Source organism: Columba livia, chromosome 1 (genome assembly GCF_036013475.1).
Source record: "Columba livia isolate bColLiv1 breed racing homer chromosome 1, bColLiv1.pat.W.v2, whole genome shotgun sequence".
Lineage (NCBI taxonomy): Eukaryota > Metazoa > Chordata > Aves > Columbiformes > Columbidae > Columba > Columba livia.
The window spans coordinates 196,161,307-196,173,310 of NC_088602.1; the positions used below are offsets into that span (position 1 = coordinate 196,161,307).

At 44.6% G+C, this 12,004-nt stretch overlaps 2 protein-coding genes across 12 annotated transcripts in view; one reads left to right on the forward strand and one right to left on the reverse strand.

Moving 5' to 3' along the window:
- The window catches only part of ERGIC2 (ERGIC and golgi 2), a 37,323-nt gene extending 33,553 nt beyond the window's left edge, over positions 1 to 3,770 (reverse strand). For 2 of the 7 annotated variants that reach the window (XR_010469616.1, XR_010469617.1), the window contains exon 1: positions 368 to 552. The gene's annotated coding sequence lies outside the window, so the exon portion shown is untranslated. Of the gene's footprint in view, positions 1 to 367; positions 564 to 3,149 lie in introns of those variants that run through there. The other 5 variants (XM_021300947.2, XM_005498105.4, XM_065049023.1 and 2 more) reach the window with 5 other exon arrangements.
- LAMB4 (laminin subunit beta 4) overlaps positions 3,563 to 12,004 on the forward strand; it is a 54,664-nt gene continuing 46,222 nt past the window's right edge. For 3 of the 5 annotated variants that reach the window (XR_010469614.1, XR_010469615.1, XM_065049011.1), the window contains exons 1-3: positions 6,763 to 6,899; positions 7,418 to 7,514; positions 9,477 to 9,622. The gene's annotated coding sequence lies outside the window, so the exon portion shown is untranslated. Of the gene's footprint in view, positions 3,617 to 6,159; positions 6,311 to 6,639; positions 6,900 to 7,417; positions 7,515 to 9,476; positions 9,623 to 12,004 lie in introns of those variants that run through there. The other 2 variants (XM_065049012.1, XM_065049014.1) reach the window with 1 other exon arrangement.

Sequence of the window (12,004 nt, forward strand, 5' to 3'; positions counted from 1 at the left end):
CGCCACTTGAGACTAGAGCACACCCGCAAAGCGACTCCAACCCAGACCCACCTGAGGGGCTCGGGCGCTTCTCTCTCACTCACACAACGTGGAAGCGAAGCCGCTACCGGTGCACGCCTGGACACCCAATTCCACACCGTGGAGCCGACCCACGCCCGAACCCCCTCCGGGGGCCCCGCAAGCAGCCGCCCATGCTGAGGGAGGCCCGGGAGGCGGCCGCCAGCTCGGAGCCCACACGCCGGTGCGGGCCGCGGGCGCTCCCGGCCGCCGCCGCCGCGCTGAGGCGGGCGCAGGCCCGCAGCCGGGCACCGGGCAGCCGCGGGACAGGACAGGCCGCACCGACCACCTCACCCCCGCCCTTCCCTACCTCTCGCTTCTCTCGCCGTTACCCAGCGCCGCGGGCGAATCCGGAAAGGAGGGAGCCGCCGCAACGCTCTGCTCGGCGCCCGCCGCGCTGACCATGGCAGCGCGCGTGGCCCGCGGCGGGCTGGCTCCGCCGCCGACGCCCGGCGGGAGGCACAGGCCGACGGGAGCGGTGGCGGCGCCCCGCCCGCCCCGCCTGCGCGCATGCTCGCCGCTCACGGGCACGCGGCGCCCGCCCCCGCGGCGGCCGGGAAGCGGCGGGGAGGAATCAGCAAAAATACGTGTATGTGGGAAAAAAATGGACGTTGTTCCGCGCCCGCACGGCTCGGAGGGAGCGGCGGCGGCCCCTCAGAGCCGGGAACAGCCGATCCCTGGAGCCGTGAAACACGGGCCGCAGCTTCGCTCCCCGCACAGCCCCGCGGCGGAGCCTTCAGGTGGCCGGGGCTTCCTGCAGCGCCGGAGTCCAGAGCCACCCGCACAGCAACATCCGAACAGAAGGAACACGCTGCTCCAAAGAAGGAAAGTAGATATCGTGAAGAATTTGTGAAGCTGCGAGTTACTGAGTGATGGTTTAAAATTATGTGTATCAAGTGTCTCCAAAACCATATTGGAAAATAACTATAACCTGGCTTGCAGTGGTAATACTATTTTAGACACCATGTATATAAAAGCAGACAATGTTTGAAAAGAGGCAATTACCTTCTTTCGGGTTAACTATGAGGGGAAAGACAGTGGGCTGTAATAGTGGGGTAAAACAGATTTTAAGCTCACAAGACAGTCTTCAGTACCGGAGAGAAAAAAAGAGCGCTATTTATAACCAAAATACCTGTTATTTTCCCTGTGGAGCTAATAAAAAGGCACCGCCTCTCACCAAACACCTCACCTCTTAATAAGAGCATTGTTAGTTTATCTCCAGATTTTTCTTTAAAATTGCAGCAATTCATTCTCCTCTGTGTTGGTGTTCCCTGTGCTCTTTACAACTGCCCTGCTATCAAAACAGACTTACAACGGGGTTACATCATGGTACTGCCACTCTGCCCCCAAGTCCACAGCTGGCTGACCCAACCCAGACATCTTCCTACAACCAAAAAAGGGGCTCACCAATATCTTTTGAGAAGTACTGACATCTTCAGTGACATCAAAATTATTCAAAGAAAAGTGGTCCACATAAGATTTTTTAAAAATAAAAGCATTATTCCAAACACTTAGATTCATAGATCAGAGAGAGACTGAAGACTCCACCATTTCTTATAATGAGGCAAGCAGATAAAACCCACACACCAGAAACACAGAAAGTGCTGAGTTCCACAGCATTAATACAGATTTGCTCTTTTTAATGGCTTAGAGGAAAAAGTATATCCACATAGTCTCAAGTAGCATGCCAATTTGAGTAAAACAACTTTGTTTTGGAATCTACAGCACTTGAGAATGAAAGGAACCTAAAACCAATAAAGTAGTACAAACAGATTCAAATAGTAATTTTTTTTTTTCCTTTTAGGGATAGGCAGATAGTGGATTTCAAGGAAGGAAGGAAGATACAGCAATACACCAATGTTCTCACTGAATTCTGATCTGTCTGTTTTGATCATTTTGGCAACTAGAATAACGATTGGATTGGAGAGTCAGAAAGAAGAAGAGGGTGGGAGAACGATCCTACAAGAGATAAATAACCAGGCAGAAAATAAATTTATCTGTACATTTTTCCGCTCATCTCAGAAACAGCAGACAGCTTTAGCTATAGCACTGAAAGCTCTTATATTGACATGCCAGTGGTTGTAGGGTATAATTCAGCAGCCAGGGATTTCACTGCCTAAGCCTTATTTTCCCTTGAAATGCTCTCAGCACTGAGGCCTGAAAAGAGCAACCGACATATCTGGTTATTAGCTGTGCATCAGAGATGCTCAGCAGATGTTCTCACAGGCTATGAACTAAAGCAGTCCAAGCCGCTCACAGACAAAAACTGTTTTGGCATTAGTGCTTGACGCCACCTTGAGATGCCTCTTATGGAGGAGAAGTGGCATGGGACAAAACCGCTTGCAGCTTTGCAGCATTACAGTCATATTTTTAACTACAGATGTCTCCACAGGATTTTGAGGGCAAATGCAGTATACATTTTTCAGAATGTAAGAAAAAGAGAAAATGATATAGTGACAACACTGTGCATTACACTGCATTGAAGTAACGGAACAGTGATCATTCTGCATCCATCAAGTACCAGACTACTCTGTTTCAAACTGTGCTCCTGTCCTTACGTCCCTATATGCTCATTTTCTACTCTCCTGATCACACCTTAATGGTGGTAGCCTATGAACACCTGCCAAATTACCTTTGAGAGCCTGAATGGAGCAGGGGGAAATAAAAAAAAAGGAAGCTCTGAAAAAAAAAAAGGGAAAGGGGAAGAAATCCAGCTGTAAACTGCAAGCCAGGCAGGCAGGCCAAGGGGCTGCTCCCCAGCTGCTGCTTCATACACATTTGTTTGACTACGGTGTTTAACAAGATCCCAAAGCACCCTGAGAATTGAGTGCAGTCGTCTATGTAAAAATACAGCTGCCCTGCCAAAAAGCCCAGCACTTTTTAATGCTGGTGATTTATGATGTCCCTTGATGTGTGCAAATAAGGGAAATCACATAAGATGTTTCATATCCATACACTTTAGCAAACCACAAATGAAGCAGGACAGAAAAAAAAATAATCCCAGTAGTATTAGGCTGTGGAACACATTGATACCAAAGATAGTAGGAAGAGCAAACAAGAGGAGCAGATGTAAACATGCGGAGATCTCCCACCTGCGCTCCAACACACCTCGGCGTTACCGTGCTGGAAGCCGTATGCAAGGTACATAAGACAAGACTAGAAACTCGGCTACAGCACCTCGGGACCAAACCCGAGCCCCGTCCGCTGCTCTACAGCCGCCTGCACAGGTGCGTCGCGACGGCTGGAAAGGCGCGATGAAGCTGTTCCCCAGAAAGAGCGAGAGAAGCGGGCGGGCAGCGGGGGTGACCGGGAGGGCCCGGGGCAGCGGGAGGGGAGAGGGGCAGCGCGCGGGGACAAGGCGAGGCCGGGGTGAAGGGCAGCGAGCAGCCGCTTTACCGGAACGTGGAGGCATCGAGGTGGCATTTAGGAAAGAGGAGGAGGAGACTCAGGTGCAGAACAGCGAATATGAAAATGAGGGGGTGGGAGTGGCTGGAAAGGGGGTGGAGGGGAAGAAAATTAGTCCGGGGAGGGGGCCTGGAGGGATTGGGAGATTTAGAGGGTGAGTGGTGGTGGCTGTTGCCGTTAGGGGGCAATGAGGGCGGGGAGGGATGCCGGTGTGGGGAGATGAGGGTCGGCTGTCAGGGGATCGGACTCCGCGCCGCTGCCGGGCGCCCCAGCGCGGCCATGGCGGCGGGAGGTGCCCTCGGCCAATCAGGAAGAACCACGCTCGCAGGAACGGGCGAGACAAGGTGGCGGGAAGGGGCGCTCCTGCCTGCCTGGCCCTCGCCGGGCGCTGGGGGGAGCCGGCCGCCGCCGTGCCTGTCCGGAGTCGCGCTGTCGGTTGCCAGAGTCCGTCTTGTGCCGTGCAAGAAGGTGCTGGGTGAACCGCGGGCCCCCTCGGAGCGGGGCCCTGCGCGCTGCCGCCCGGCCGCCGGTCCCGCCGTGTTGCCTCAGGGCGGCTGTGCCCGGCGCCCGCCTCTTCGGCCATGGAGCTGTTAGATCGCAGGAAGATTTCGGCGTTTGTACGGCCCCCACTTTAGCTAATGCTTGAAACCGGTTTCTGGAGTCACAGATCGCCACGTGTACGTCTGTCTGCCCAGTGAAGGGACACCCTGCCAGTCAGGGTGGAGGTGCAGGCTGGTGAGGGCTCATCAGAGGCAGCCGCCAGGCAAGGAGCAGGAGCTTGCAGTCCCACCATCAGCTCACCCTACCGGTCACTACGGTGGCAACTCCTGTGTCCAGAGGTGCTGGTTACTTGCCCAAGACCTGGGCAGCGTTACCGTCCCTCTGTGGGCAGGAGTGGCAATGCAGTAATGCAAGTGGCTGTCATTGTGGTGGTATTTATTTGCAGTCTTCCATTTTCTTGGTGCATCAGTAGCCGGTTTAAATAAATGAAAGGAGGCATGGATCACTAATCTCCTACATAGTTTTTCCAACTCCATCCCGCTTCTGGTTTTCTTGACAACGTCTTTTTCAGAGTCTCAAAAGGCAGAACAGTCCAGTTCACCAAAAGGAAAAATATGTTAAAGCTACTTAAGCTATCTGAAACAATCCTATTTTCTGTTAATTCATTGTGTAAATAGGACAACACTGTTTTACAAAATAGCCCCTGTTTTAATAGAGGATCCCAAATTATTTGTCGCTATGAATTGTTTAAGGGATATCAATTCTAATTCTTCTTTTGAAAATATGTGACATAGATAACATTTAAAATGCAATTTAGAACAGCTGCTTAATGAGGCTCAAACTTCACTCACAGGGGAGCTGGAATAAGAACTGTACTGAATGAAGCGCTGCAGTTAAAAATGCTACTGTGTAATCTTGGTTTGTTGTGGGGTTTTTTTGTTGTTGTTGTTGTGGGTTTTTTCCCCCCAAGAATCTAAATTGTTTGGTGTAGACAGATAACTAATTCGAAGCTGTGTCTTTAATTCAGCAGAGATTTGCTATATGTTGTTGATAGATTGTATGGTGTGGGGAGGAGGGGAACATCAGTCACTCAGCTGAATTCCTGTCTAGATTACAAATGTCAGGTTAGTAATAAATCCTGATCTATCACCACTTGGCTATTTTTAGTAATTAGATCATGATTACAAAACAGAAATATTCTGATAATTGATTAAGTTGCATAAAAACACTAATCCTTTCACATACTGGCTTCTTGAATTGTCTAAATGCTCAGGACAAGGCCAACAACTATCAGGAAACAAAGACACCCTAGTGTACATTGTGACATTCAGTATTTCTTTGATTTTGATATCCTGTTTTCCATTCTTTGGTTTGTGAAAAAATCGCATGACCATTAATAAATAGGTTTCTCAATGTTTATTTGCAGTTGTATTAATTATCTTTTTTTTTAGTCCTTTGCTACAAGTTTGCTGTGTCCCAGCATGAAGCTTAGTCTTGAAAAGTATCACTGGTCTTAAAAACCTGAATGGTATGAAGGATTTGGGCTTCTGCAGGTCTGCCTAGTTGAGAACAGTGTTGGCTGGCATAGTGGAGTGATGTGAATGATTTGCCTTTGATAGAGTTAAAAGGCATTTCTATTTGTTAATTGCATAAAAAACAGGGTTTGGAAGAAGTCTGGATAAGCCATATGAGAGCTGATTTGATGCTAGGATATTAATAAATAATAAGTTGACATAGTCTTACTAATATTTTATGAAAACTTTTCAAGTTGTTGTGATACTTGTGGTGTTACCTATATACTAGTAGCACACATCTAAGTTGATAAAAACAGGGTTCCCCAAATTTATTGTGAAATCTTTGCAGGTAAGTATGGAAATCTTTAGAGTTTTCTTGAAAATTGTCCCTTGATGTTCTGCCAGGCCCAGCAGGTTGTAAGAAAATCTTGGCAAATTGCTAGGAAGGTTTTGCTTTACAAGAATATTCTTTTGATTTTTATAATAAAGACTGTTAACTCCCTGTTTTGGTGGTTTTTGTGGTCTGTTTTGTTTTGGTTTTTTTTAACCATGCCCGTTGGTTTCCCTGGCAAATTTAATATGATTGGTGAGAGCTGAACCTAGCAATGATAACAACTGTTAATTAGGGTTTATCTAGTCTAAGTGTAATCTGGCAATCACCAGGGTTCCAATTAATTTTTAGGACATGTCTGCAAGGCAATCTGAAGGGGACCAGATACTCCTACGTGAGCACCACAAGATGTGCAGTAGTCCATTGCATCCCAGCTGTTCTAAAAGACGTTGTGTTCCTGCATAGACCTGCCCATGCAGTGAGTGGAGACCCTGCAGCCCTGGTAAGCCTTGTTTTCTTCAGCATCTGCTCCTGGGTGACAGTACTTTTTTCCCAACTCTAGTGCGCGGCACTTCTGTCATGTCCATCTGATTAAGCCGCAGCTTCCAGCTACAGCTTCCAACATCTCTGTAATCCCCAGCCCAGCTCTCTCCACATCTTCCTTGGCCAGTCTGTGTCCCTATGAGACCTGTGGACTTTCTCAAAACATTAAGTCTTTTCCCTGCCAGATTTACTAGATCAATTGCTTCTCCTCCCTCTCAGTCACCAACTTCAAAATGACCTGGGCTTCCCCAAAACTCTGGTCCTTTTCTACCCTGTTTTCTGTTGCAGGCTGCATACCCGTCAAGATACAGCGGAGAGCTTGAAGTGCCACTGGGCTTGGTGCTCACAGATACCTACTGCCTTAACTCTGCTGCAGGGAGCTCGGGGTGATGGTCACAAACTGGCTTGTGAGAAAGGATGGGCAATGTACAAACAAACCAATTGCTGTTGAAATGTGCTCTGCACAGATGGTCAGCGAGGGAAATATTTCTTCCTGATGCCTTCTGCCAAGAAGGAACTGCCTCAGTCATAGCATTTGAAAGCAAGAGGTATTTCCTTCTCTCCAGGTTTGCTGCTGGCATTTTCTGCGCTTGGCTGGGTTTCCATTGTACCCAGCTGCTCCTGCCTGCTGATGACAACACTTCCCTTCCAAATGACAAGGGGAGATCAGGAAAGTGAAGGGAGACATCAATTTTTCTACTTTCTCCCATCTGGTATAATTAAATACTTGAGGGAAAGATAAAGCAGAAGTTATATATTCTTGATCCTGGGAAGATCAAGATCTGTCCTGTTACAGAACAGACACAGGTAAAATTAAACAGCTGATAGCCAGCCAGCCATCATTCTGTCATACTTTTAGGTAATTAATGCCTATTTTGATAGATTTAAATACTCCCCAGAAGCCTTTGTATTGAATTTCACTTGGGACTGAAAACCAAGAATCTCCAAACTGTCAGTTTAGCTGTTTATATTGCCAAACTAGGCAAGGGTTGCTGTTGAGCCCTTTGACTGAGCTCTGGTACATCTAATGCCTGTTCACTCTCCCATGTTTGTCTTCTGCAACCAGGGACCTCCCGGGTGACCATGGGAGAGGGGCTGTGTGAGAGAGCGCTGTTGTGGTCACAGCCGGACACCGTGTGTATCACACACATTGGTGATCACAGGTAGAAAACGTCAAATCTCCCAGTTATTATACCCATGCAGACCTTTCCACAGCTTCCTGAAGCACACTCGCTGTCCAGCTTTATTCCTTTCAGTCTAAATATACTTCATCAGATTTTTAGTGCTTTTACGCTACTTTTGTTTTCTAATTATGTGAGAAATAAATCATTTCTTCCAACCAATGAAGTAATGAGAAAGAAAAGTGGTTTTCAGTCCATCTCAGGTTTGCTAACCAAAATGAATTAAAATTGTTTTATTCCAGGTCAATCTAAACCAAAATATTTAATTTTTCGGGTCTCATAAAAAATAAGGAGAAACTATGAGGGCAGACTTCTGTTTCAGAAACAAGTAGTTCAGATGCTCCCCCTGACAGTTTCACTTCGTGCTTCTGACTGGAGGACAGAAGCCGGTGGCTCCCGTGGGAGCTCTCTGACCACCAGGCTTTGGTGGCTCTGCAGTGGATGTTCTTGCTGCTGCTGTTCTCCAGTGGATGCAATTTTGTTTATTACACCCCCCAAAAACAAAACAAAACCAAAAAAAATACACCTTAATTCCCAAACAGACTACAGCATGGAAGGTTTCTGCATTGGTAACAAAATGTTTCTAAGCCAGTTGGCCTCAAAGGTTCTTCAGGGGCCAGAGAGATTTTCTGAGCTGAGGGTAATTTCTAAACAACATCAGTTTAACCTTTATAGAAGAATTTCCTTTAACCTAGAGAAAAACACTTAAGATAATTTAGGCTGACAGGTATGAAAAATCTAATAATAGGGATTTAAAACAGAACATTGCCACAAATATGGGTGAATAAAAATGGGACAATCTTTTGTTAGCGCTTTCAACAGTACAGAGACCATTAGCAGAATAAGAGCACTGTTATGCCCTATTAACAGATACTGTGCTGGATAAAGCTTTCCACTGAGAAGCTGCATTATTTTATGTTTCAGGATAGTGGCTGTTATGTGAAACACCATTGCCACCATCCTAGCTCTTGTGTGTATTGTCCTCATACAAATTGCACTTTAAAGCTATAATAGAATTTTAATCCCTGGTTTACTAAGGAATTTCTTTGGTCTGTTGTTTGCCAAAATATAGATTGATATTTTAGAACAAAATATGACTGACTCTTTGAAAGCGTATAGATAAATCTAATTCAACAACTGCTATTCGTGCTGCTCAAGTCAATCTGTTGGCAGAGTTGGAAGGACCATACCATCTGGCTTGTGTTGTGTGTACTCTGCAGTTTTTGTTTCGTTGAAGAAAGTAATTTAACAAATTACTTAAAAATGGTTAAGTTGTCTTTAAAAATAGCCATTTTTTAGTGGAGACCCTGTTTTAGAAAAGAAACGTGCATGGTTAATTCCTACAGTTATGGGGTTTACATATATATATACTACAGCACTTCTGTTAAAGCCTCAAAATGCAATTTTCTCCTCATAATGATGGAGGAAACTTGTGTGTGGACTTAATGGAGCTGAATAAAGCCAGCAGCTCAGAGAGTGTGCTTGACATGGTGAATCTGCTTTCCTTGGTATACTTTTCTTGTGTTCCCCAGTGGAAGGTCAGCAGGGACACAGCAGAATGCCCCAGGGCAACTGCGGGTGACAACAACTTGTAGGAACAAATGCCACAGGGTGAAGCACTTCTTCCATCTGGGTCATTGTTGGTGTCTCAAAACCTATAGCAGAGCCAACAGCTGTGGAAATCTCACTATGTGCAAGAAAAGAGCTGGGCATGCCAAAGGAGGAGTGGTATTTGAGGGAAGGAGAGGAAGAGGGGCCAGAGGCAGCCTTGGAGACCAGGCTGCAACACCTTGTGCAGTTTGGAAAAACTCTTGCTTCATTTTCCTCGTATGTGTCTTCAGTTGTTTCTGCCTGAGCATATTCCCTTTTTTTTTTTTCCCTTTTCTTTCTAGTCCCCTCTGCTGTGTTTTCATGTGCAATAATCTATTTTTCTCTTGTACTTAGGGAGAATAATTACTTCTGATTAATAGGCCAGTAAAGCAATGAAAAGTGAAAAATATCAAGCACTTTTGTTTAGTGATGTGAAAAGGTTCCTAGAAACAACCTTGTCAGTTGTTCTGCATGAAGTCACCCATTCTGAGTAAACTAATGTAAGATCACCACAAGGAATGTGACAAACTTCTCATCCTGCCAGTTGTACTGCCAGCTTGGAAATGTCAGGACCTTAGGAAATAACATTAACTATTGTGTCTTGACTATATATATATCTTGAATAGCATTTTGAAAATCACACTGTGTTGAAACAGTACAGTTCATCATTCGCTCTGTCTTTTTTGCCTTAAGTGTTGATGACTACTATCAGCAATGCTGTGCCTGCCAGGGAGATAATATTCAAGTTAAAATTGCATTTCTTGTTTGTGGTGGAAAAAAGAAAGACTTCAAACACCTGACTTGCACACAAAAGGTGAAGGGGACCATGAGGTGCTGTGGCTGTTAGAAAATGAAGAAGCTTCTCATGAATTATAGACTTTACATTGTTCTGGAATGTGGAAAAGCTCTTTTAAGCAATTGTTAAACACTATTTTTGAAGTAGCTGTTTGCTCCAGGATGCAAGGTATGGAGTAGCAGCTGGCCGGTGGGATGCGGAGGTGAAGAGGCCACGGGAGATGGTGGCCTCTCTCCATGCCTACCCTGATTTTCACAGCGTACTCTTCTGCTGTCCTTAGCTCTCTTGTGATCTGATCTGTCAAATCAAATACTTCTCTTATTTTATTGTAAGCTTATACTTCATTCTGGTTTTATTATTCAGTGCTCCATTCTCCCAATGTGTAGAAAACCGAGAAATGCACAGACTTCGCCTTTGAGAAATTGCTCTTTAAGCATAAGATACACTTGAGGAAATTAGAGCAGAAGCAAAAGAGGAGAGACACAAATGTAGCAAGATTTAATTTATGATTTTGGCCAGTTCTTTATGCATGGGATTCATCTCAGTACATTTTAGCTGCCTAAAATACTGGCACCTGTCTTAATATAGGGAACTGGGCTGCGTATGACCAAAGGAAAGCAGCAGATATCTCCAAAAGAGGATTTATGCCTTTAAGGTGTGTATCTAAAGAAGGTGGTAGGATGGACCCTATAGGGGTTCCTGTCTTTCTCCATTTACTCTAAAGGAAGTCCAGGTGATTTGTTTAGATTAAATATTTATTTTTCACATGCTGAGAATAATCCCAGGCTTAAATAATTTTATTTCATATTGAAACGTTAAAGAAAACCAGATTTTTTTTTTTTCCTGGATGTTTTTCACGTTTTAATTACAGGGGAAAGAATCCATGTACCCAAAGAGACGTTTTTATTCAGAATGTCCCTTGGAGGAAAGTGCAGATCGGTACAGGCTGGTGCCAGCTGCTGGTCAGGCAGCATCCAGGGCCAGGCTCTGAAGCAGGGCTGGTGCCTCCACGCTGGCCACCTTCCCTTGCTGTTGGCTGGTGTCTGAGAAGGGAATATATGCTGAAGTGTGAGCAATTCCTCTCCTTTGTATTACGGATATGCCTTGGGCCTAAGAAATGACAACTGTAGGACCTGTGATGACTTGAAAAACCATGCACCAATGTTATCTGCCCTCCAGCCAGCATGGGATGAGTGATGCATTATAAATCCAGATCCTTTACCAGTGCAGAGATTAAAGAAGAAAGAAAGAAGTTTCTTAATCCCTGCCTCAAGCAGTTTGAAACCTCCTTCTTGTTTGGGGTCCTACATAAATCAAAACACAGGACTGACTATATTCTGCAAATAAATCTTCCTTGATATTTACTTCTCACATAACTTCTCTGTAACAAAATCTGAATTCACTACCAAATATGCTAATAAAATGTCAACCATTCTGTAATTTACTAGCATCATAATAATAATACTTTCTTCAGTTATATATCTCTCTTTCAGAGAGTGCTTGACATACTGCTTATACATTAAAAGTAAAATTAATATATTAATATATCATTTAGTATTTTATTTCTTAATATTGAAACCCATTAAATATAAACCATCTGTAGAGTAATTAATCATGCATGAATACAAACCAGATGCAGATTAAATTAGCCTGAAAAAAAGTCTCCCACAAGTAATTTCCATGTGCACTTGGGGAAGATGATTTCCAAAAATGTAAGTATATGAGTTATTTCTGGTAGAGTGAACAATCATAGTAATGGCAGAGGATACTTAGTACCTACACACTGCAATAAGATTAAAAAGCATGTATTTATTTTGTTATGTGGATTTGGGGAGTTTTGTGGTTTGGGGGGATTTTTTGTGTTATTTTTTTTTTTTTCTCTGAAACAACAGGAGCTACCAAATGAAAAGCAGTGAAGATATATATTTAATACATTTAGAAAACCTTGTATTTGAGGATGTGCTGATATTTCCCAGACACAATCATTAATTAATCCTTACAATCAATCAGAGGAGAACTGATAACAAATATACCACAACTAAAAAAGTTCATCCAAGACAGCCTGTCATTCAGAAAACTGGAACCA